Raw genomic sequence first — 25,658 nt, forward strand, 5'->3', positions numbered from 1 at the left:
ATAGCCAATATCTTTGAGTAGATCTTATTGTCCACATTCAACAGGGATATAGGTCTATAAGACCCTACCCTATCAGTAGGTTTATCTTTTTTACAGAACACTACAATTGTTGCTTCGGCCCATGTAGCAGGGGGATTGCCACCTTGAGCAGCTAAAATTACCCGGTGTAGCTCATCCTTAATGTTATGCATAAAACGTTTATACATTTCAGCAGGTAACCTATCGGGCCCTGCAGCTTTACCCAATGCTAAACTGTTCACTGCAATTTCCACTTCCCCCAAAGTTATTGGTTGGTCAAGTTCATCGGCTATGCCAGGGTCTAATATTTTCAAATCTGTGAACATCCTATCATACCATTTATCATCAGGCGCTACAATGTCTTCCCTCGCATACAGTTGTGCATAATAAGTTTGGAAAATTCCCAATATGCTTTCTTGATCGTAATATATATTGCCATGAGAGTCTTCCATTGCCTTTATATATTCAGCGGAATGTTTCATTCGGATTTTTGTCGCCAAAATCCGGCCTATTCTTTCACCGAATTCATGGCTTGTCATTTTGAAGGTTAAAAACTTTCTAGCAATTTCTTTATCCCAGAATCCCAAGATATTAGACCTAGCTTTAATAACCCCATTCTCCTCTTCCGCCAAATCAACATTACCCAAAGCAATTTTTCTGGTTAAAGAAATCTCAGCATTTCTCAGCACTTCATATAACATATCCAGTTCCCTTTTTAATTTCTTGCGCTGGCCAAATGCAAAATTAATACATTCTCCCCTAAACCCTGCTTTAAATGTGTCCCATACCACAGGGATGCTAGCCGTACCACGATTTTCATCGAAAAAGGTTTGGATCCAACCCTGCATGTGTGTAATAAATTCAATATTTACGCCCAGTTTGCGATCATATGAAAAACTAGCTTGTATCTTCCTTTTGGGTAAGTGATGTATGTCTACCACTAATGGGGAATGATCCGAAGAAATTCGGGGGTAAGTTCTAATATTCGTGCCTTCAATCAAGTTTCGGGGTAGAAAAAAATAATCCAATCTTACTAATTTCTTGTGTGGATAAGAATAGAATGTATATCCAGAGTCCTTATTTCTTAGCACCCCCCAAGTATCCACCAGCCCATGATCTTGTAATAAATTCTTAAGGGCAATATAAACCTTGGGCTTGCGACCCTTATATATTGTTTGTGGATCTCCTAGTACGCTAGTGCTCAAATTAATATTGATATCACCACAGATCACTATCGGGTGTTGAAAGTTAACAAGCTCCAGATTGATCTCTATCAAAGGCTCGGGGTCATCCAGATTTGCCCCATATACCGAAACTAACGTGACCTATCTATTTCCAAACTTTAACTCAGCAATGACCCAGCGCCCTTTCTTGTCTTCCAACTTGCGCCCAACAGTAACTGAGGTGTCTCTAACCAAAATAGCCACCCCACGTATCATACTCGATTGTTTGGAGACTGATACAACTCTGTAGCCTAGATCCTTCAAGAGGCCCCTCTTACTCCATGGAATATGCGTCTCTTGTATACAAGCCACATCAGGTTGTATATATTTTAACTCTGCTGCCACTTTATGTCTTTTTATTGCATTATTTAAACCGGATACATTCAGAGAGCAAATCCTTAAGCAAATTCCCGCCATATTAACTTCAAACGTCTTATCCAAGGTGGTTTAACCAAACTTTGTACAAAAGAAAAATTATATAATAACATGTTTAAGTCCAATTTCTGCTCATTGTATCTTGTGTTTATTTTTGCAGCACTCACTAGTCGTGTTCCAAATTTTTTCCCCCTTTTAATCACACCCACCCGTGCCTTTACCCCCCCAAAAAAAGCCCCCCCTCTCTTGCCCCCCCACTCCTCCATCCCCCCCCCTTCACTGAGGCTTTAGGACCAATGGTCCTGTGATGAAAAGTTTGTCCCCCCTCCCCTGCCGCTCCCCAACAGAGTTTTCACAAACCTATGATTAAACAGCAAATCAATACTGCCGGCGAGAGAACCCCCAAAAAATCCAAATTATTTAGACATTTGTCTAATAAACTACAAATCAATACTGCCAGTAACACTGCCAGTAGTATAACCCCAAACGACCAAAGTTATTTAGACATTTTGCATCTCACAGCCCAATATCAAATTGAAAGCAAAAATTCCTTGGCGGCAGACTCAGTGGTGAAAAATCTGGTGCGTTCTTTGTGTATAACCTTGAGTTTTGCAGGAAACATCAAATACACCTGCGCACCTTTGCCTTGAAACTGAGCTATAAGTTGTCTGAACTGCCACCGTAATTCAACAGACTGCTTGCACAAATCAGGCCTAACAAAGAATTCACAATCAAGACCTTTACATTTTTTATCAGGGCGAGCCTTTAAAAAAATCTCCTCCCTAGCTTGAAAGCTGTTAAATGCCACTAGAATTGCACGAGGTTTTTTATCTCTAAGATTCGCCCTGAACGGAAATCGATGGGCCCTTTCAACCTCCCTGTCCCAATCCCATCTCTCAGTCTGTGGCATAGCAGATTTTAACAATGAAACTATGAATCCTCGTGTGTCAGAGCCTTCTTTTCCTTCTTCAATTTGTAAAAATCTTAGATTGTTTCTGCGGGCTCTATTTTCAATGTCTGTAAGTTTCCAATTGATATCTTCTTTAGTCGCTAGATGTGTTTCAATAGTTTTCCGCTGTTGGCCCATCTCATCTTCCAATGAGGATCTACTCGCTTCAGCCTCAGTTTCTCTAGTAACAAACTCATTATGTGACTTGACCAGCCTCCTGACCGAGTTTTGTAATTTCTTACAAGAGTTTTGAACATTCATACTGTCTTCTCGATTCTCTTCCCTATGTAGCATCATGGTTTGATATATCAGATCTAATGAAATATCCTCAGAGCATTCCCCATCTTTATTTCTGTTAACTGTGCCTTCTAAATAAAGCTCTTTATCATTTTTGTCCAATCTGAGCCTCCGAACAGTGCTTGCGCCAGTGGACTCTTTATCCATATTCTCCTCCGGGCTACTGTGAAGACTGCAGCCAGGTTCTTCTTCAATCTCATTGTCCGGGCCCTCATCCTCCATACTCATGCGAGTTGCATACAGTTCAACCAGGCTTTCAGATGAAGACATAGAATGCTCTGATAGAGAAAAGAAATCTGCAGAATCAGTGTCTCCAGCCATTGGACAAGTCACCTCAGCACTGCTCGCTTTCTCATGTATCACTTCACATAGAAGCCCTTTGTTCACTTGTACTTGTCCTTGTATTTGTGTCTGTATTTGTGCAGCCGTTTCTGTTGCATTCAAGTCTGCTCCAGCGCTCACAAGTGTATTAGAATCTGTCACAGACCCTTTCTCGCTTCCCAAAGCTACCGCTATTAAACTCTGAGCCTGGCTGAAGTCAGAAGCTTTTTCCCCAGACCCGGTCGTCGGAACCTCCATTTCTACAGCAGCTGTTTGTGGAACATTAGAATCATTTGAGTCTTTTGAAACAATTGTAACCACCGCTTTCGTTTTCAAAGCGGTGAACATTCCTGGTATCTTTCTCCGCACACTTAACTCCCCCTCTCTCCCCTTTGATTTCTCTAGCGCTGCACTGCTCGTACTCACTGTGGGAGGCGGGGGGGGGGAGTTATTCCAGCAATGTCAATCTCAGCCGTATTCACCGCCATGGCTTCTGGCGTTTTCCCCGGCACTTCAGCTCCGTTAACCACTTCAGCTGTAGCGCCCTGTCCTCGCGCTCTCCTTCCCTTCGGCCGCATCTCAACCAATCTGCTAGAAGCACCTCTCTCTGCACTTAACGCTGCAGCCCCGAGCACCGTGGTATCGAAAGCCGCTCTGTCCTGCTTCGAGCGGGAAACCACCTTCCACCAGGTGCGCAGAGTTTGATATCCGATCAGGGGCAGTAACCGAACGCCGTGTGCTCGCTGTCCAAGCCGCTGACAAAACCGCTGCCACGCCCAGGTAAATACTATTCCTTGTATCATCCTAAAAATCCAGTGCAGCAGTAACGGAGGTTTTTTAACTAAGTTTAAGAAAATTTCAGTCTTTCAGTTTTCCGTTTTCTCGCCGCATTGCCTTTACTCTATGGGGTCCGGCAGGAGCAACAAACTCACACGTCCGACTCGGACACCATCTTGCCTCGAGCGCAACAGGCAATCTCAAAGCATACCAATATCAGTAATAATTCCCACACACAGAAAACTTGCATGCCAATACAAAAAAGACACCAAAAACTGGTGAAATTTGAGATGAAGGCAAAATGAAAAAATAATTATAGTAATGAAAAATTGAAGCACTCTGCAATACATGCCGGAATTAATCACATTCACACTCAATGCATTCCAGAAAAGAAATAGCAATAAAAGGCAGCAAGAATTGGATCAAAACATAAGCAGATCATATTGAATAAAATGGCAGTTCTGAAGATTAACCAATCAGAAATGGGACATTCACACTAATGCAGGGGACTGATCCTTATGCACCGGTGAATGACTCCTCACCCGAAGACCATCATGGATCACAAGGACCTTAAGATGCTGACCAAAATAAGGCTACTAAAAGGAAACCTCAAACTACGTAACTGGAGGGAATCATGCTGCAAAGTTGAAAAATGTCAATTCCAAGATCCATGTCAGTGGCGAGACCCTGTCATTTCAGGTATTCACCTGAAAGCACTAGCAGACGGAACACCAGAAAGAGAAGTCAATCAGAAGCAGTGAGGGGAAGACACCTCCCCAGAGATGGTCTCCACACACAACTCCATGGGAGGCACCATCTGCACAGGACCCCTCAGCCAGAGCCTATGGCATTGGGGTAGGAAAGTAGAAGAACTGAGGTGGCAGCATGTAGGAAAATTTCATCCTCAGTGGCTTCTGGGCAGGCACATGCTGCAAAAGTGCTGCACTGCTGACAAGAATGAGAAGAACGCGAACCCATCAACGAGGTACGGGTGAGCAACAGTAGCGACCTGTGGAGACAGTGCTGCGGGGCGGGGCAGGGTGGGGGGTAGTAAACTCTGGCTCACGGCGGACCAGAGTAATGTAAATAAAAAAATAAATAAAACAAATTTCCTTGCGCGCGTTGAAATGCCAAATGCATTTCAGAGCGCTATGAAATTCATTTTATTTATTTATTTGTTTACTTTACTCCGGTATGCCTCTCCCCTCCCCGCCCCCACCCCGGGGCCCTCCCTCCATGGGCCGCTACTGGGGCCTCATTTATGAAAAGTGACGCATCGCTGCGTGAAAACAGCGATGCGTCACTTTTCACTGCACACTCCTTACGACATTCCTGATGCATCATATTTAATGTATGACGCATCATGTCGCACGGAGTTACAGATACGTCAGTATTTCTGACGTATCTGTAAGCGCAAAAGTGACGCATTGCTGGAGTGTGTCACAAAAGTGACGCAACTCCAGCAATGCGTCCTATCACATGGGGAAAGCCCCATGTGAAAGGGCTTGCATCAGTCTTACGCCTGCTGTAAGGCAGGCGCAAGATTTTATTGCAACAGCATCCTAAAAGTGACGCAGTGAAATCTCATAGATTTCACTGCGTCACTATTACGAGGCTTTTTGCGGGGGAATGCCCCCTCTGCATACATTATACCTGACACAGGTATATTGTGGCGCAGGGGTTTAAAAAGTGACGTATCTACCTAGATGCGTAACTTTTTAAATATGGCGCAACAAGGCGCATTTTTTACACCGCTGGTGCGTCACAAAAAGTGACGCACCTGCGGTGCAAAACTGATGCAAGGCCTTCATAAATAAGGCCCCTGGTGAGCAAGCTCTCTTCCTCACGCAGCTCTCTTCCTCACGCAGCTGGATCAAACTTTGAATGCTGCACATTGGTAACGGTGAGAGTGCGCGCTGAGCAAGCTGATTCAAATGACGCACATTGAAACCAGCGTGAGAAAGGAGTAAACACACTAGTAACCTCATGCCCACAAATGAGAATCACAAATTTGCCCCACTGAAAAAATACCAAAAACCTCAAAGATGTTCGTAAAATGTTCCTCTGCCAGATGTATGGTATAAATGTTATACTATACATCTGGCAGAGGAACATTTTATACTATAAAATGTAACTGCCCATCCATCAAAATTGCAGAGTAACAAGAGGCGAAATCCGCTGTTGAACTTGAAGTAAGAGCTGCCTCCTGACCTGTGGTGGAAGTAACCAGACGCTTGAAATATTTAAATCAGGTGGAAAGACATACACCCTGTATGAATGAGGCTGGACACTAGTAGGGCAGCAGGGTGTAACATCCTTAGGCAGGCTCTTATCACAAATTCCAATGTAAAAAATATAATTCCGTATGGATTAACAAACATTCCTCATCTATTCCCATCTATCCAATCATAAAACACAGGTGCAGAAATTCACAGGATATAGGAACACTTATAAAAACACTTCAATCAAAATGGAATCTCCTTCACAAATACATAATATTAAGACTTTTTTTAAATATGTATTATACAAAAGATTCTAATATTTAAAGAAGCAGAATTTACATTTGTCATCAATACATAAATTTGTAAAAATTCATTAAGTCCACATGGTGCAAACCATCACTTATTTGTCAAAATGTAGTTCTATGTAATACAAAATTAATGATAAAGTAAGGCATGAACATGTTTCGGTGGGTATAAAATCAATGGGACCACCTTCTTAAGGACAAACATATATTTCTTCTCTTCTCCTATATTTAATCGTGCAACCGGAAAATACTCAAAGAAGAGCTAGATTCCAAAAAGTGTGAATTGGCCATGAAGTCACATACGACCGGTTTCATCAGATTCTAAAGGACAATATTTATTCCGTCTAAAGCGATATGTCTGAGTGCCAAAGGTCACCAGTCCCTTAGTCTTCTGTTCTCGGTTGTCTCATGTTTGTTGTACAGAGCCTGCGGTCTTAACATGAAATCTGCATGGGTGTTAGAGCTACTTCCCTTGGCTGCTATAAACCTCTAACTGAGCTAGTGACAGTTAATCATTTCGAATGGCCCTAAACTTCCTGGTCCACGCGTGTGTGCGGTTCTCCAATTCTGCCTTATCATAAGTTCGCCAAATGTTTCTTCGGGTACATTTCCTTTATCTCATGTAATCATTCCTTTATCGTTGCTTAGAGTAGATCCTCACTCGTAGTTTCTGTAGATTAATCCCTAAGTCATCGCCAAAATGTTACAATGAATGAGCTCAGTAGCTGAGATGTACATTAAAGGTGACGGTTTATTGTTCTTAGTTCTTAAGATGGTCTTTTAGTAGACCTGTATCTAGCCCCACCAGGAGCAGTCTCCCTGCTGCCCAGCCAACATTCCAACTGACACTCCACATCACATACATCCTCACATTCCATTACATCACCAAGCACACCAACATTCCATACAGAACATTCACACTGGCTGAGGAGCAAGGGCAGGGGAAAATGACAGATGCATTATACCATACAGCATAATAACCTAAACCAGATACAACAACCTTTTTGTCAAATGTCATGGGTGTTATGTGGGAACCCTCACCATAAGGCCCATGGTCCCCCTTCCCATTGCGGTATGAGGCAATGCAGCAACTTGCTCTGCGTTACCTCACACCAGTATGTTAGTATGATGTTAGTATGAATTTGTAGAGCGCACGTTCACCCCAGGGTTTTTTGGCGCTGTGTGCCACTGGCGAACCTGTCCTGGCTTTCCCTGTGAGATGGTTCCTATTGGGCATCCCCAAGGTGAAGCCAGGCATCCCCGGCAGCGAGGGGGTCGTTGTGGAGATTAAGCAAGCTATTGCCCAGAGTTGCAGCGTGGGACCCATGGTTAGAGAGGCACTGAGGCGAGATTTATCGAGCCCGCTGACATTGGTTCCGTACCCTGCCGCGTCGGGAATTGAACCCTGGTCCCGGGCCGACCTCTGCTTCTGGGTCTGCCGCCTCTAACCGGTGAGCCACACTTCTCCACATTTACAAGGCCACAAAAAGTCACATAGGGTGGCTTTAAGTGGCCTTGGAGATATGGCCCTGCAATGTGCGCCACCAGAGTGAAGTGATGTGCCGGCTGTGCAGGGGCCTTGTAAATGAGGCCCTTCATTTTTATATATAATTAGTTTATATAAGACACAATGTAGGTCCTTTTACAGAGATAGATAAAGGCAGTTTGGACAACAATGATTCTTTCTAAGCAAAATTCTGGAAAGAAGTGCAAATACTGTGCATTTATGAGCAACAATCACTGAAGGCAAAGGACAGGCAAGCAGGGATTGGCAAAAAGGCTTTGGAGGCTCTTCTAGTGTATGGAAAATGTGTGTGATAATCACCATGTTTCCATTGAATCTGTAAACAGATGTGGTTCTATTCTAATGTTGGACATGGTGTTCAGACTACAGATCTGGAAGGCAATTGAACTCCAAAATGCCTGTCACAAGCTTGAAGAGCCATGGAGCAACTTTTCTGGCTCTTAAATTCTGGTCTTGTACTACGTGTATTGGCCACTAATGTTTGTAGCCATTACACTGGTCTTACAGATAAACTAACTTACAAAATTGTGCTCTGAGGCTCACAACTATCTTAAAGAGAGGCAAAGCTGATTTCATATTAGGAAGGGACGAGAGGCAATAGGAGCTTTTGTGTTCTGCTTATTTGAATTTTAGGGCTGTGCCCCAAATCCTTTATTTTTCAACAAAGTCTGAGAGTATTTGAAACTTTCTGCCCATTGATTTTCTGTATTTTATTTCGGGTGTAGAGTGCACTTCCTTCTTTGGGTTCCTGACAGTTCAGGGACAGGCAGGAGTGAGGCAATGACTGATTTTTAGGTCGAGTGTAGCGATAGCGTAGCGATGGACCTTTTGTTGGCGTGTCTGGAGGAATGTGAGACAGCGATCGACCACGCGCCTTGCTGTCTCAGATTCCTCCTCGAGGGTGCGCACGTCGCCGTGCACATCCCCTGCCTGCCATTCTCATGCTCTCGCAATCACACACAGGCGAAGTCACGCATGCGCACACACATTCCCACGCGCACACACTCACGCCCCCACGCCCGCACCACCGCACCCCCGCACCCACCCCCACACACAGGGCTTACAATCACACACAAACGCAGGGCTTACAATCACACACAAACGTGCACACACACACACCCTCCCAACCCCACTCACCGGGTCTGTTATACTCCTCTCGTCCTGTTCCTCCCTGTGTCCAGACTCGGCAGTCCGCTCCGTTGTTTCTCCGCCCCATCCTTCGTGCGTGTCACGCCTCTCCTTTCTCCCGGCCGGAAATCCGATTTGCGTGCCAGGCCTCGTTTTGTTTTGTTGCTGGCTTGTCCTATGTGTACTTTGCCGCTCGTTTATTTTGCAGACTGGATTTGTAGAAGACTGGGCAGGGTCGGAATTCTCCCGATATTATTGTAGAGAATGCGTATAAGAATACCTTTCATACCAATGTAGTTGTGCAGCTCTAAAAGGTGCGTTCGAAACATTATATTCGTGTCACCCCATTTATACTAACTCTGTTGTCTAAAGAGGTTTTTGTGAGACTGTACGCTATACAAAAGATGAGATAGCACTTAATAAGTGTCCGGTCGTGATATTTGTTGTGTATGATCCGACAGAAGTGATTGTTTCATAATCCGTGGAGTAAAACGTCTTGTTTTTAATGGTGATTACATCGCCTGCAATCCTGGTCTCTAGTGGACACTTTACCCACTACGAAACTAGGGTATTTTCGCTCAAATGCCTGCTTCCCATTTCACACGCACTTGTGATCTCTGGCAAATAATAGTATTCTTTTCTGCCATTCGTTTAATTGGTTGCTAAGTGTCATTGCTTTTATCAGCCTGCACGCCATTGTTAAGCGCGCAGCCACGAACGTGGAAGTGCCTTGAGTCGCACCAAGTTGTACTTGCCATCCCAGCAACGCTCCCTTTGGTGTTTGTCGTTCTTTCCCACCTTATTAGTGGCTTAAATATTATTATGTTGATTATTTCAATGATTTAAAAGGTGTGTAGTCGGGTGGATTGAGAGGGGTTAACTGAGACATGTAGATGAGCCGGGGGAAACCCAAGCGCGGGAAGTGAGTATAGGGCAGCTTTTTGTTTATTCCAGAACAGAGGGACGTGAAACACCACTGTTGGAAGAGGATTGAGAGTAGCATTAACGAAATGTCCTTCACAGAAATGATTACAGTTGTAATATGTGAATTTAGAAGTGTTCATGGAAACACAACTTTGGCGTTTCCATGAACTATGCAGTGCGCAGGTACAACCATCTCGGCCTCTCCACCAGGCTCCCGGTGACAGGAGGAGTTGGGGACTGAGCTGAGTATTATTAAAAACACAGCACTCTGTAGTTGGTTGGATGCCTGAATTGTGCATATGTGCTACTATCTCGATTTGCACCCTGCAGCTGCATTGACTACTTACTAGCATGTCAGACTGCACATCAAACTTCCGAGTGCCACCAGTACATGTAACATTCTGCATGGCACTCACACATATGGCGCACTATGCATGGCACCGATACATGGTTCACTTTCTGCGTGCTAACCATACAAAGTTTGTATTCTGCATGGCAGTCATTCACAGGTTGCGAGCTTGACGGCCCCTACATATAGGTTACATTCTGTACAGCACTTATACACAGGTCCCATTCTTCATGACACCAATACCTCTGAGGTTCTTCGATGTTTACCTTCACAAGGGGTATGCCTGCACTGTTAAACAGTACATATTAAACTTATGCAATTTCTGTAACAAAAGGGCATTTGTTTTTACATGAAAGATTGTAATTAAAGAGCCCCATTCCGTCACATTTCTTTTCTTGGCAATATATTTAGTTTTATAATGGAAAATTAGTTAAGTGATAATGGTATTAAATCGTGTTTCTACAATTGAAAAAAATGGTTGGCCAGTCTTTTAATTTTGTCTGGTGCTGACTGTTTTTTATTAAAACAATCTTGTGCAAGTTACAAGTCATAAATTAGACATAGCAGTAAAAGGTGTTCGTAAACAATATGATGCAGGGAAAAGAGAGAGCCCATACCGCATTAAAGATGACAAATTATTATAAAAATTGCATCACAGATTCTAGTGTCCGGTGGAAATTCTAAGGTAGTACACCAACAACTGAATAGATCTCACCGCGGGATCTATGCCAGCAGCCCCACTGAGTGGCCTATCAGTTCGCTCCTCTGTAATTGCGTGTTGGGTAGCATAGCTGTTACAACCTATTATGTTTCAAAGAAGAAATTCATTACAGCTGTTGAGTTCTTTTGTGTAATAACTTCTGACTTCAGTCATGTATTATAGACAACTTTTCTGATACTGACCTGAGACTGTTAATGAATTTGTCTGCCCACATCATTGAAATGAAATAGGTCTCGCATTTACAAGGGTTGGATCTATTGGCATTGTAAATGGTAATGCTTTTTATTTATGTTAATTAGCAGAACAGATAAATAAAAAGCATTGTCGTTTGCAATGCCAATAGTTTAAACTTTCGCAAAAGCGAGACCTATTGCATTGCAAATGCTTGTTGTAGATGCTGGAGAACTGGGGTTCACATTCCGGCCCCCGCCGCTCTGAATTCCGATAGATTCAATCTTCCCATCGCAATATCAATGAGTTAATTATCTTCCAAAACTATATTTACATTCTGTTCCTCAGTGGTGGTCCGATAGAGGGGAAATATTATTCAAGCATACAGCAGGGGACCAGGGAGAAAAAAAGATTAAAGGGGACATTTCCACGTCAGCAAACAGCTTACTAGACTCCTGGGCAGTGGAGGCCCTGGTATTCCCTCCGTGCCATGGGGATTCCACTGCCCACCATGTGCTTGCTCTATAGTGGATGCTCTAAAGCTCTGCTCAATGGTTGCCATGTTTAGCCGATGCTGCTCATTCTTTTTCTTTTTATTGCCACACAGTCTATATCTGTGATCCTTAAAGAAAAACCAGTTACTAATGGTCCCAGGGCAGGGAGGTGATTTCTGTGTTTTCCTTTTCAGCACTTACAGGCTATTTCTAAATATGGTCTCACCTCTAAATGAGGAGCAACCAAAGAATTCTTAGGCACACTGGGGCATATTATCAAGGGGGTTTATCTCCGCTTTTTTGGCTTTAAAAGCCAAGAAAGCGGAGATAAAATTATCTCCCTATTACCTAGCTGTCGCTAACACCAGTTAGCGACAGCTAGTAGGAGATAGCGACCATCTTGGGCCCCGCTTTGCATGTCAGTGACATTTATCACTAATGACATGCAAAGTGGGCGTGCCAAGATGTTAGCGACTGGAAACAGTCCCTAACATCGCTATCTCCTATTACCAACTTTTGGAGATATTCGCGCTAAGCGTGAATATCTCCAAAAGCTAACACCTGCCCTGAGCAGTTCTTAGCCATGTTATCCAATGGTAGGTGGATAACATGGCTAAGAGCATTAGCTCAGTAATGCATGAATATCGCTGACTTTTCAGCGATATTCATGCATTTCGGCCGATTTTTATCGCTTAGGAGATAAACCTTGTTAATAGCAAGGTTCCTAAGCGATAAAAATCGCCGCAGCCCGGCGATAAAAATATTGCAGCTAAGCCAACATACCGATAATTATCGCTAGTTGTTGTTAATATGCCCCACTATGCCAAACACAAAATGAGAAATGAAAGTTAAATCCCAGATAGGCTTCTGAATACTTAAGAACCCCACAGCACACAAGAATATTGTGTAAAGCCCCACATTGGAATTCAAATTGTGAGGTCTTAAAATCAGCCCAAAATCAGAACTTTTTTTCCTGGAAAAGTTCATGGTGTAAAGAATTTCTATTGAAAGGTTCTAAACAGTCTCAGAAGCTGAAGCAACAGAATATATGCCGCAATGTACTCATCTTGACGTTCATTTGGAAAATGTTGATAGATACAGCCAACTCGTGCAGTCACGTGGCATACAAGAAGTATATTCCAAAAGCCCAAAGATACATTTAGCTGTTGTGTTTAAAACACATACATTTAAGGCTCTTTCAATCAAATTCATATTCCAATTCATAAACGTTATTCGTTTTTATAAATACAATCATAAAAGACTTTCAAAACAAAACTCACAACTTGTGAGATACAACGAGCCAAAATTGACAGCCATGGCATAAGGAGTTATTTAGATAATGATAAAAAAATGGGTCTTGAAAAGCATTATTTATTCAAGACAAGACAAATTCTCATATAGCTCATATTGTTATTTTTATTTGCCAGTGTTTTTCATAAGCACAAGGAAATAAGGCAACGTTAAAATAACTTGATTTTCAGGCAATGTGTTAATTTATTTCACACAAAGTTACTTTCATTTTTTTATTGATTTGCATAATCAGAGACTGTTCAGTAAGCCATGCATCTGGACAGTTTTCTTCCTACAAAGCACCCTTACAAATGGAGTGAGAAGAGAAAGGAAAAGCTTTTTGAAAGTAATTTACACATTCCGTGCTGCTTGACTCCCGCAGAATAGGAGCATCAGCTGAGAGGCCACCATTTGAATGGGCACAATAACAAAGCTGTATTTAACTGCCTTGAGGACACCTCTATGTGGAGGGTTGCAGCTAAGTACTGTAACAATTCCCACATCTCAATGATAGATGTACTTTTTAGTGTACTTTTGATAAATATACAAATATATTTTTAAAAACGTTAAGGAAGCTAACAAGAATTATAATATTAAAAGTACCTTAGTGTGATGACCTGTCTCTGTGTGTGGTCTGGTTCCATGCTAGAACTTAGAGCTTGGAACCATCTGTCACCAATGTTCATCTAATATGTAAGTTCCATATTTGTCAGTTGTTAGCTGACTGTTGGTTGAGGCTGAATAAATACTACATGTTAACCTTATCCTGGATGAACTCTACTTTGTTACACTTACCTTATATTTACGTACTAAATATAGCAAGGCTTTCAGCTTTCCAATTCACCGAAGTGTTTCCGTTGGAACAAATGTTTGCAAATGCTTGCTTCTGTGTGCTTAAGTAGAGGAGCGGGAAATGGAGGCAGACAGAGGGAGAGCGAGGGAGGGAGAGGGATGGAGGGAAATGGAGGCAACAGAGGGAGAGCGAGGGAGGGAGGGAAAAGGAGGGATAGGGAGGGAGAGAAAGGGAGGCAGACAGAGGGAGAGCGAGGGAGGGAAGGAAAGGAAGGAGGGAATGGGAGGCAGACAGAGTGAGAGCGAGGGAGGTGGGAAAGGGGGGAGGGAGAGGGAGGCAGACAGAGGGAGAGCGAGGGAAGGAGGGAAAGGGAGACAAAGAGAGGGAGACAGAGAAAGGGAGACAGAAAGAGGGAGACAAAGAGAGGGAGAGGGAGGGAGACAGCGGGAGACAAAGAGAGGGAGAGGAAAGGAAACAGAGGGAGAGGGAGGGAAACAGGGAAACAGACAGAGGGAGACAAAGAGAGGGAGAGGGAGGGAGACAGAGAAAGGGAGACAGACAGAGGGAGACAAGGAGAGGGAAGGAGACAGAGAAAGGGAGAGGAAGACAGAGAAAGGGAGAGATAGGGTGACAGAGGGAGGGAGGGGGAGGGCGACAGAATGAGGAGGGCGACAGAGTGAGGAGGGCGACAGAGTGAGGCCATCGCCCGTCAACACAACCTCAACATCATCTCTTACGCGGATGACACTCAACTAATCCTTTCTCTCACCAATGACCCCAGCACCGCCAAAACTAACCTACACGAAGGAATGAAAGAAGTTGCCGAATGGATGAAACAAAGCCGTCTGAAACTGAACTCAGACAAAACAGAAGTCCTCATCTTAGGTACATCCCCCTCTGCATGGGACGACTCTTGGTGGCCGGAAGCCCTTGGAAAAGCACCCATCCCGACAGACCACGCACGGAACCTAGGCGTCATCCTGGATTCTTCACTCTCAATGAACAGACAAGTCAGCGCCGTATCCTCATCCTGCTTCAACATTCTTCGCATGCTCAGAAAAACATTTCGCTGGATCCCCACCGAAACAAGGAAAACAGTCACCCATGCTCTAGTCACGAGCCGACTGGACTACGGAAACACCCTCTACGCAGGTACTACCGCTAAACTCCAGAAGAAACTCCAACGAATCCAAAACGCCTCAGCCAGGATCATATTAGACATCCCGCGCAACGAACACATCTCTGGTCACCTGAAAAACCTCCACTGGCTACCCGTCAATAAGAGAATCACTTTCCGACTGCTAACCCACGCACACAAATCACTCTACGACATCGGACCAGAATGCCTCAACTCACGACTGTCCTTCTACACCCCCTCCCGCCAACTACGTTCTTCCAGCCAAGCCCTCGCCACTGTACCTCGCATCAACAAGACCACCATGGGAGGCAGATCCTTCTCATACCTGGCTGCTAAAACATGGAACTCACTCCCCGCTTACCTTCGCCTCACCCAGAACCACCTAGCATTCAGAAAGCAACTTAAAACGTGGATATTTGACAAGTAATCCTCCTCCCCTTTCTAAGCGCCTTGAGACCCTCTGGGTAGGTAGTGCGCTATATAAATTCTCTGACTTGACTTGACTTGACAGACCAAATGACCAAGTGCCCTCTGTATGTATACTAAATGGTGCCGAATGAGGGCCTCATTTATGAGGCTGTACGTCACTTTTTCGCTGCCAGTACGACACTTTTTGTGACGCACCAGCAGCGTAAAAAAATATGCCTTGTTGCACCATATTTACAAAGTGACGCATCTAGGTTGATGCGTCACTTTGTAAACACCTGCACTACATTATACCTACGCCAGGTATAATGTATGCAGGGGGGGGCGTTCTGACGCAAGAAAGGGTCATAGAAGTGATGCAGTGAAATCTATAAGATTTCACTGCGTCACTTCTAGGACACAAATGTATCAATTTCTTACACCTGCCTCACAACAAGCGTAAGACTGACTCAGGCCCTTTCACATGGGGCTTGACCCATGTGAAAGGACACATTGCTGGAGTTGCGCCACTTTTGTGACACACTCCAGCAATGCGTCACTTTTGCGCCATACAGATACGTCAGAAATACTGACGTATCTGTAACTCCTTGCGCCATGATGTGTCATACTGTAAATATGACACATCATTGGTGTCACAAGGAGGGCGCAGTGAAAATGAACACATCGCTGTTTTCACGCAGTGATGCGTCACTTTTCATAAATGAGGCCCCCAGTGTTTTGTATGGATGTCTCGGTTTGTTTAAATGAGTCAAGGACGGAGACCAACACACCTGATAACAACGACATGAAAAACAACGTCCAGGAATGGAAAGCGGGGTCCGGTGTCATGGCGCCATCTGGTCGTCCTACATGAGAGGGGTGGGGAGGGTGTGGAAAGGGGATGGAATTTAAGTGAATGATGGAGAAAGAGAGTGACTTAGGAGGTGATTGATTGACTAATTGATTAATTGAATGACTGAATGACTGATTGGTTGATTGACCACCTCCCCAACCTCGGACTCAAGCAACTGGTGAACACCCCCACCCACTACGCCGGCCACACGCACGACCCCATATTCTCCGCAAGCAACCACGTCTCCTTCAGCCATACCACCGGACTACACTGGACAGACCACAGCTGCATCCACTTCACTTTCAAGAAGACTACATCCGACCACCACACGCAACAGATCCCCTGCAGATGCTGGAGCAAAGTCACCGCAGACCAGCTAACCACATCGCTGAGCCAGAACACACCAGTCGACACCCCTGACACCAACAACGCAGCCAAGAACCTCGCACAATGGATCACCACCTGCGCCGACGACCTCACTCCTCTCAAGGACCCCCAGGCAAGACCAGCAACAGGAAAACCACGTGATTCACTGACGCCCTCAAAGCGTCAAAGAAATCCTGCCGAACCCTTGAAAACCCTGGCGCCACGTAGGGACAACAGAAAACATGACAGCCCTCAAGAAAGCCACTCGCGAACACCACCAGCTGATCTGCATCACCAAAAGAACATCGTTTAAAGCCCGGCTGGACAACAACGCCCACAAGAACAAGAAACTCTTCAATATTGTAAAAGAACTCTCCAACCACAGGGCCAGCAACAACCACATCGCACTGTCGCAAGACCTCTGCAACTCCCTTGCCACGTTTTTCTACCGCAAGATCACAGACATACACAACAGCTTCAGCACCCAAATCCTGCCTCCAGCCACTGAACCAACAATCACACCAAACAACCTAAGCACCTGGACCCTCATCAGCACTGAAGGCACCACCCACGTCATGAACACCATCCACTCCGGCTCTTCCTCTGACCCATGCCCTCACCACATCTTCAACAAAGCTGTCGCCATCATCACACCACACCTCCGGAAAATCATAAACAACTCCTTGGCGTCAGCCACCTTCCCAGAAAGCTGGAAGCACGCAGAGATCAACGCCCAACTGAAGAAACCCACAGCCAACCCTAAAGACCTCAAGAACTTTTGCCCCATCTCTCTCCTTCCCTTCCCGGCTAAAGTCATCGAGAAGACCGTCAACAAACAACTGACTGCATTCCTTGAAGCAAACAACTCGCTCGATCTATCTCAGTCCGGATTCTGAGCCAACCATAGCACCGAGACCGCCCTCATTGCAGCCAACGATGACATCAAGACCCTGATGGACAACAGGGAAACAACCGCTCTCATCCTCCTAGACCTCTCGGCCTCCTTTGATACCGTCTGCCACCACACCCTAATAACCCGCCTCCAGAACACTGGGATCCAAGGAAAAGCCCTAGACAGGATCACGTTGTTCCTCTCCGACAGAACCCAGACAGTCCGCCTCCCTCCCTTCCGCTCAACGGCCACCAAGATCATCTGTGGCATACCCCAAGGCTCCTCGCTCAGCCCAACCCTCTTCTATATCGACATGAGCCCCCTCGCCACCATCGCTCGCAATCACAACCTCAACATCATCTCCTACGCCGACGACACCCAGCTGATACTCTCCCTCACAAAAGACCCAGCCACTGCCAAAACCAACCTCTAGGAAGGAATGAAAGATGTCGCTGAATGAATTGACTGTCGCAAGACCTCTGCAACTCCCTCGCCCGTTTTTCTACCGCAAGATCACAGACATACACAACAGCTTCGGCACCCAAATCCTGCCTCCAGCCACTGAACCAACAATCACACCAAACAACCTAAGCACCTGGACCCTCGTCAGCACTGAAGGCACCACCCACGTCATGAACACCATCCACTCCGGCTCTTCCTCTGACCCATGCCCTCACCACATCTTCAACAAAACTGTTGCCATCATCACACCACACCTCCGGAAAATTATAAACAACTCCTTGGCGTCAGCCACCTTCCCAGAAAGCTGGAAGCACGCAGAGATCAACGCCCAACTGAAGAAACACACAGCCGACCCTAAAGACCTCAAGAACTTTCGCCCCATCTCTCTCCTTCCCTTCCCGGCTAAAGTCATCGAGAAGACCGTCAACAAACAACTGACTGCATTCCTTGAAGCAAACAACTCGCTCGATCTATCTCAGTCCGGATTCTGAGCCAACCATAGCACCGAGACCGCCCTCATTGCAGCCAACGATGACATCAGGACCCTGATGGACAACGGGGAAACAGCCGCTCTCATCCTCCTAGACCTCTCGGCCTCCTTTGATACCGTCTGCCACCACACCCTAATAACCTGCCTCCACAACACTGGGATCCAAGGAAAAGCCCTAGACAGGATCACGTCGTTCCTCTCCGACAGAACCCAGACAGTCCGCCTCCCTCCCTTCCGCTCCACGGCCACCAAGATCATCTGTGGCATACCCCAAGGCTCCTCGCTCAGCCCAACCCTCTTCTATATCTACATGAGCCCGCTCGCCGCCTTCGCTTGCAATCACAACCTCAACATCATCTCCTACGCCGATGACACCCAGCTGATACTCTCCCTCACCAAAGACCCAGCCACTGCCAAAACCAACCTCTAGGAAGGAATGAAAGATGTCACGGAATGAATTGAGCTCAGCCGTCTGAAACTCAACTCAGACAAGACGGAGGTCCTCATCCTCGGACAATCCCTATCCGCCTGGGACGACTCCTGGTGGCCCACGGCGCTAAGCACCACACCGACACCCACGGACCACGCTCGCAACCTGGGATTCATCCTGGACTCCTCCCTCACGATGACCAAACAAGTCAACGCCATCTCATCGTCATGCTTCAACACCCTGTGCATGCTCCGAAAGATCTTCCGGTGGATCCCCACCGAAACCAGAAAGACAGTCACCCAGTCCCTCGTCACCTGCCGACTGGACTACGGGAACGCCCTGTACGCAGGAACCACAGCCAAACTTCAGAAATGACTTCAGCACATACAGAACGCCTCCGCACAACTCATCCTCGACATCCCTCGCTGCAGCCACATAACACCCCACCTGAGAAACCTGCACTGGCTACCCATCAGCAAGAGGATCATGTTCAGGCTCCTCACCAACGCATACAAAGCGCTCCACGACATGGGCCCATAATACCTCAATAACCGCCTCTCGTTCTACACTCCCACCCGCCAGCTCCGCTCCGCCAGCCTCGCCCTCGCCATAGTCCCACGGATCTGCAGAACCACAACCGGAGGAAGATCGTTCTCCTACCTGGCCACCAAGACATGGAACTCCCTCCCCGCACACCTACAACTGACCCAGGACCACCTCACCTTCAGGAAGCACCTCAAGACCTGGCTATTCGAGCAGTAACAGCACCCCCCTACCTTCAGCACCTTGAGACCCTCATGGGTGAGTAGCGCGGTCTATAAATGCATTGATTGATTGATTGATTGACTGATTGAATTAAGATTCCTCTGTGTTTGGGCTTTGACTCAGGTTTCTGTTAGTTCTGCTCTGTGGGTTGACAAACACGTTAAGCTTGTTCCCCTAACCCCGCCCTTCTTTAGGTACACAACCTCCAGAGGCGTGCATTGTGGGCAGATTTTAACTCACACCTGTTGCTTACTCAATGGTGCATTTTTTCGCACCCGTGCTTGATTCCCCCCCCCAAATAAAACCCAAAGGCACCCCAGCCTTAGGAAACGTTGATTCAGGAGGAGGCCACCTTGCCTAATCCCGGCCGCTCCCGCGTGCACCACCTGCGTGAAACTAGTTCAACTTTTTCTCTCCCATGACCCCCATTCCCAAAACGCGGAGAGCCTGAAGCCCATTAACTGCCTCAACCGAGTGTTTTCAGGTGATTCTTTTCTGTTGGGCCGGATGAACGCGACAATGACTACAGTTCCTGAAACTTATTTTTTGCTTAAAAATAAAAACCAGGCCCGGATCACTCTGTTCATATTGACAAAGAGTCAACCGGGAACTAACCTTAGGGAGAGAGATGTAAAAGAGGAGAGACAAGGGACAGAGAAGAGAATCTTGCAGCACGGGGGAGAAAGAACCATGCAGTTGCATGTGGCATGATGGGTGGGTGGGGGATCGCGTGTCGGGTTTACGCGTGATGGGGTAGGGAGGGAGGTGTTTAAAAAAATAAAATAAAACGTACCTTCCCCCGGGTTCCGTGTTTTCGTTTTCCTGCTGTCACAGCTCTTGAGGCTCTCTTCAGACAGGTGCCTGCTTCTCCGGCTCAGCCAATCCAGACGCTGCTTCAGCAGCGCCAGGATTAACTTGAGCAGTAGTAGTGCACATGTTCTGTTAAGGGCTTAAAACATTTTGCAACCAGCCCGAACATGCGCACTAGGCTGCTCATTAGAAGAGCGGTATCGAACAACCCTTGCTCTTCTAATGAGCAGCCTAGTGGTCATGTTCAGGCTGTTGCTAAATTCTTTAAGCCCTAAACAGAACATGCACACTTTTGCTGTGCGCTCCGCCGTCTGGCACCTGATACGTATTATCAATGTCATGATGATGACTCATGACGAACACTTGGACTGAACTCCTGCTGCCCCGCCCCCTTCAGAGCTGACTGCCTCCGGCATTCTGGTATTTAAATAAATGTGAGTGAGAGACTGACGGCATCCCTAGTTAGTTGTTAATCAACTCAAGTGCCTCAAATTAATTGGTGGGGCAACGCCCAAGCGCCCTAATGGATGCACCACCCCTGCATATAAGGTGTCTCAATATTGTTGTTCTACCAACAAATCTCAATATGTTGCCTTTCTCAATAAACAATTTATAGCACTTTCATAGAGTTTCAGTACCTTCTATTGCACAGCCACAACTTACAACAAAACACAGCCTAATAATATTTACGTAGGCAAAACCTACTGCATTTACAAATGCTTGTTATGATATGGCATGACAATCACCAAGAGTGGGGATTTGGTTCCGCCCACGCGTTGGGATTGTTGAAATAAAGGATTTAATTGGGCCGCAAGTATGTTATTACTCTGAAAAAAGAGTTCCAAAGGTTGTCGGATATCCCAGCATGCATATGTGCTTCCGTCTTTCTGCTGCACAGTGTCACCACCTTGTGGATCTGTTTTTAGGGAATGAGTTTTACATCTAATGGCGTGATGATTGCGCTGTTCCTTCTTGTAGAGTACATTTTGCTAATTATCATTTCTGCCCCTAGATAGCAGTCAAAGTTTACTTTTACTTAGTAGGTGCAGTACAACTCCTAAACCCAAGGCCCACAACAAGCATTGACAATTGATCAGTAGGCAGTATATTGAACAGGGTACACATGTTCCAAGGCCATCCCCAGCTTAAAGGGAGCACGTCTTCCGGCTAATTATGTTTTAGACCCTGGGCACATAGGGGTCAAGGGGGGAGGGCTGGCTTTGGGGGATTTCAAGAGAGAAGAAGAAGAGAGAGAAGTGTGGCTCACTGGTTAGAGGAGGCAGACCTGGAAGCAGATGTCCGCCCGGGACCAGGGTTCAATTCCTGGCTAGGCGGGGTCTTGAGTCCTAAAATGTCCATGGACTCGACAATTCTCACTCCGGTGCCTACTCGATTCACAGGTTCACACTCTGCGACTCTGGGCAATAGCTTGCTTAATCTCCACAACGGCCCCTCGCGGTGGGATGCCTGGCTTTCACCTTGCGGATACCCTGCTGGGGTTATCTCACAGGGGAATACCAGTACGGGTTCCCTAAGCAAGCGCTTAGAAACCGCTCTAACCTGCAGTGACTGCGAAAATTCATGAGAACTGCAACATGCGTGGCAGGAGATATCCTTCCAGCTCGCACCATTTGACACATGACCACGATTCTGACTATCTGTAGAGTGTTATGTTATGTTATGTTATGTTAAAAATGCTCTTTTATAGCGCACGGCTACTCCTGGGAGTGTCCCGGCGCTTTGGCAAAGAGCCCTAGGAAGAAGAGAAACATAACACAGCAGAATGGAAGAAAGGAGGAGAGCAGTTACTGAGCAAAAAGCCAGGTTTTAAGTCCTTTTCTAAAGGAGAGCAGGTCATCAGCTTTCCTAAGCAGGACAGGCAAATCATTCCAGCCTTGAGGCGCTAGAAAACGAAAGGAGCGTCCTCTGATTCTAGCGAGGCGAATGGAGGGAATCAAAGCTTTAAACAAAGAAGCGGAACGTAGCGTCCTGCGGGGCACATAAAAAGCCAGGCGCTTCTGAAGATATTTAGGGCCTATCTGATGAAGGGCCTTGAAGGCAAAAGTAAGCGCCTTAAAAGTGATCCTTTTGGTGACTGGAAGCCAGTGCAATTTTTTTAGCAACTCTGTGGCTCCAGCTCTGCGCTGGAGACCAAAGATGGCTCTGGCCGCAGAATTTTGCACAATCTGCAGTTGAGCCAAAAGATATTTCGGCAGGCCAAGATAGAGGACATTCTCATAGTCCAGACGCGAACGTATCAAGGCTTGCACGATGATCTTTCTATGCTTCAACGACAGCAGCGGAAAAAATTCCCGCAGCATCTTCAGGAGGCCGAAGCATTTACCAGTCAGCCCAATGATCTGGGGACCAAAGGCGAGGCCATCATCTATCACAAAGCCCTGGTTGTTAGCTTTGGGAGAGGCGGCATCTGGTGGAAACATATCTAAAGGCCACCAGGCCTTCCAACCAGGATCAGGAAGGCATCCAAAAAAAAGCAATTCCGATTTTATTTTAGGCTGTGTCGCTGGAACCAAGCAAAGACAGCTCCCAAGCAGTCTCTAATCCGAGGACCTTCGAAATCCTTGCCCATATCAAATGTAAAGAGCAACTGGGTGTCATCAGCATAGGTTATGATCTGGGCACCAAAAGATTCCGCAACAGTCGCCAGAGGGGCCATATAGTTGTTAAATAGCGTAGGGCTTAAGATGGAACCCTGCGGCACCCCCACCTCCAGCGGCGGCATTTCAGCGGAAAACGGAGGTGCCCAGACCACTTGCTGGCGGCCGGTTAGAAATGACTTGAACCAATTCAACACCGTCCCTCGAAAACCGATCTCCTGGAGTCTTAAAAGGAGACCTTCATGGGGGACGGTGTCGAAAGCCGCCGACAAATCCAGCATAACCAAAATGGCCTTCCCTCTAGTATCCAAAACCTCCCTGATGGCATCGGTGACCTCGAGAAGAGCGGTCTCTGTACTATGCTTCTGTCTCTTCGTGTTGTTTGATTGTTGTATTGTGTTGTGTTCTACTGCACAGTTAGAAAGGGTAAAAAGCCTCAGAGGATTGTATTTGTGTAGGAAGGTGCCCCTTCTTGTGCTAAAACAATCCTGCCTGCAAGACAGGCCCCCTTGCATCATGGTGCAAGGGTGGCTGCACTGGCGCTTGGCAAAGGATTGTGTGTCAGTTCAGGCAGAAAACAGGAATGTGCCTTGTAGTGGTAAATATGGTCCATTCCTGCCCTCTCCCTTTCACACTGTGAATTGCTGCCTGTCACATTGCTTTTCATGAAAGATTGATGCACCTGGCCCCTAAGTTATTATATTAAAGAAGGGAGACCCAGACGGTGCACACAGACACATGATCTTCAGACACAGCACAGAAGCGTGGGCTAACAACCGTGGTACCATCAGATGGGAAGAATATAATGTAGCATGGCAAACCTGTGTCTCTGGAGCTCGCTGCATTGCATATTCGCAGGTTAACTTTTGCATAATCTGTTTCTATCTTTTAGAGCAGGATGCAGCTGCTCAGATTGTGCTAATGGACAACGTGTTTGCCACACATTTCATCTGCATTGCACCACAACCCTTGAGACCACTGACTTAAACCAGGCGGCCATCATGAAAGGGTGTTGTCTGTAATGCATCATTGTTTTACCATTACATGATAGTCAAGACATTGGCTCTAAACATGGTGCGGTCCTAGCCAACGAAAGTAATGAAACCCTTGGCACAAATACCCTTACACTGCGCTCACCTGCTCCTATGTTTAATTTGATCATGTATTGCATGCAAATATCCACTCTGGAAAAGAGGCAGAATGTTTTCTTTATTTGAACTTTTACTCATGTAAATTATCCTACAGAGTTTGTTGAGTTTATGTTTTATTGTGCTGTGTAAATAAATGAGTGCTAGAGAGCTTGTATGATAACTTATTGAGTGCCCGAAGCATTCAGTTGAGGAGTCACTTTACTTTATAAGCCAGACTTATTGGCATCGCCAATGCTTGTTTTGTTTCTCTGTGAAGACCGGAGGCTCCAGACTTATGCCACAGTATTGCTATTGTGGGCTGCAATAAATGCATTCTTTTGATTTTGCTGATATTCCTGTGAAAACATTCTACAATCAGGGCCTTTAATTTTTTTGGTGAGATTCCCATATGTTTGGTAGTTTAATCCATGACCCCTTTCACAGAAATTAGTATCACAATCATACTCGGCAGTTAATAGAAACATATCATTCTGCAGTAGAAGCGTATGTGCGTTGGAGTCATAACACATGCTAACAAAGGCCAGTTCCCTGATATATACATGCTTTAGCTCATTAAAGCCTAAAAGATTGGCTTTCACAATGCTTGTTTTCTGTACTTGACTCATTCCACAGAAGTGCATACGCTTCCTTGTTCTCCAGTCTCTCTCTCTCTCTCTCGCTTGTTCCTCCGCCCTGTGTGCCTTTTCTATTGTTTTCACAATATCCCCCACTCTGCTCTCTGTTTTATGTTATTTCTATCATTATTATGGTTTTTGGAACGAGGGCGGGCGGATGGAAAGTGCCCCCCGGTTCTTTGCTTCCTGTTTCGTGTTGCCGCGCGCTGCCTCTTCCTTGCTTCTCTAGAATGGCCACCCGCCATGTCAGAGCGGTAAATTTAAAATCCTAAACCCACTGCGCGTCCCTCAGGGCTCATCTTGGGGGGGTTTTCTGTAACAGATGAACAGCCGGGCCCCTTCCTTGTACATGTATCATGGCATGCTGGCAATGCATTTATTCAACCAAGCAGTAGATTTCAGGGCACAAGTCCTACAAAAAGAAGTGGGGGGACTGACCAAGTAAGACAATATGCAAATGACCTCATGACGTAAAGATGAAGCGCTATAAAAGAAATAAAATAGAGCTAATTTAATTATTTGTGTAAATACTGGGACAGACTAACCCATCTGACAGTCTTACATTGTGTGCATTGATATACAGGGACGGAACAAAGGCAAAAGCATGCCTCTCTTAAGAACCTGTGAAGAGAAGGCAAGCTGTGTGCCTTTGTTTCCCTCTGTGGCATTTACATTTAAATATAAGGTTCCAGGTGGCCCCCAGTTAGCATATACAAACCAAAGGAGGCCGGATGGCTCCCTAACTTCGGCTCAGCTGGAGGTGAAAAAAAGCTCCCTCGCTG

This window comes from Lissotriton vulgaris, chromosome 7 (assembly GCF_964263255.1).
Source record: "Lissotriton vulgaris chromosome 7, aLisVul1.2, whole genome shotgun sequence".
NCBI lineage: Eukaryota > Metazoa > Chordata > Amphibia > Caudata > Salamandridae > Lissotriton > Lissotriton vulgaris.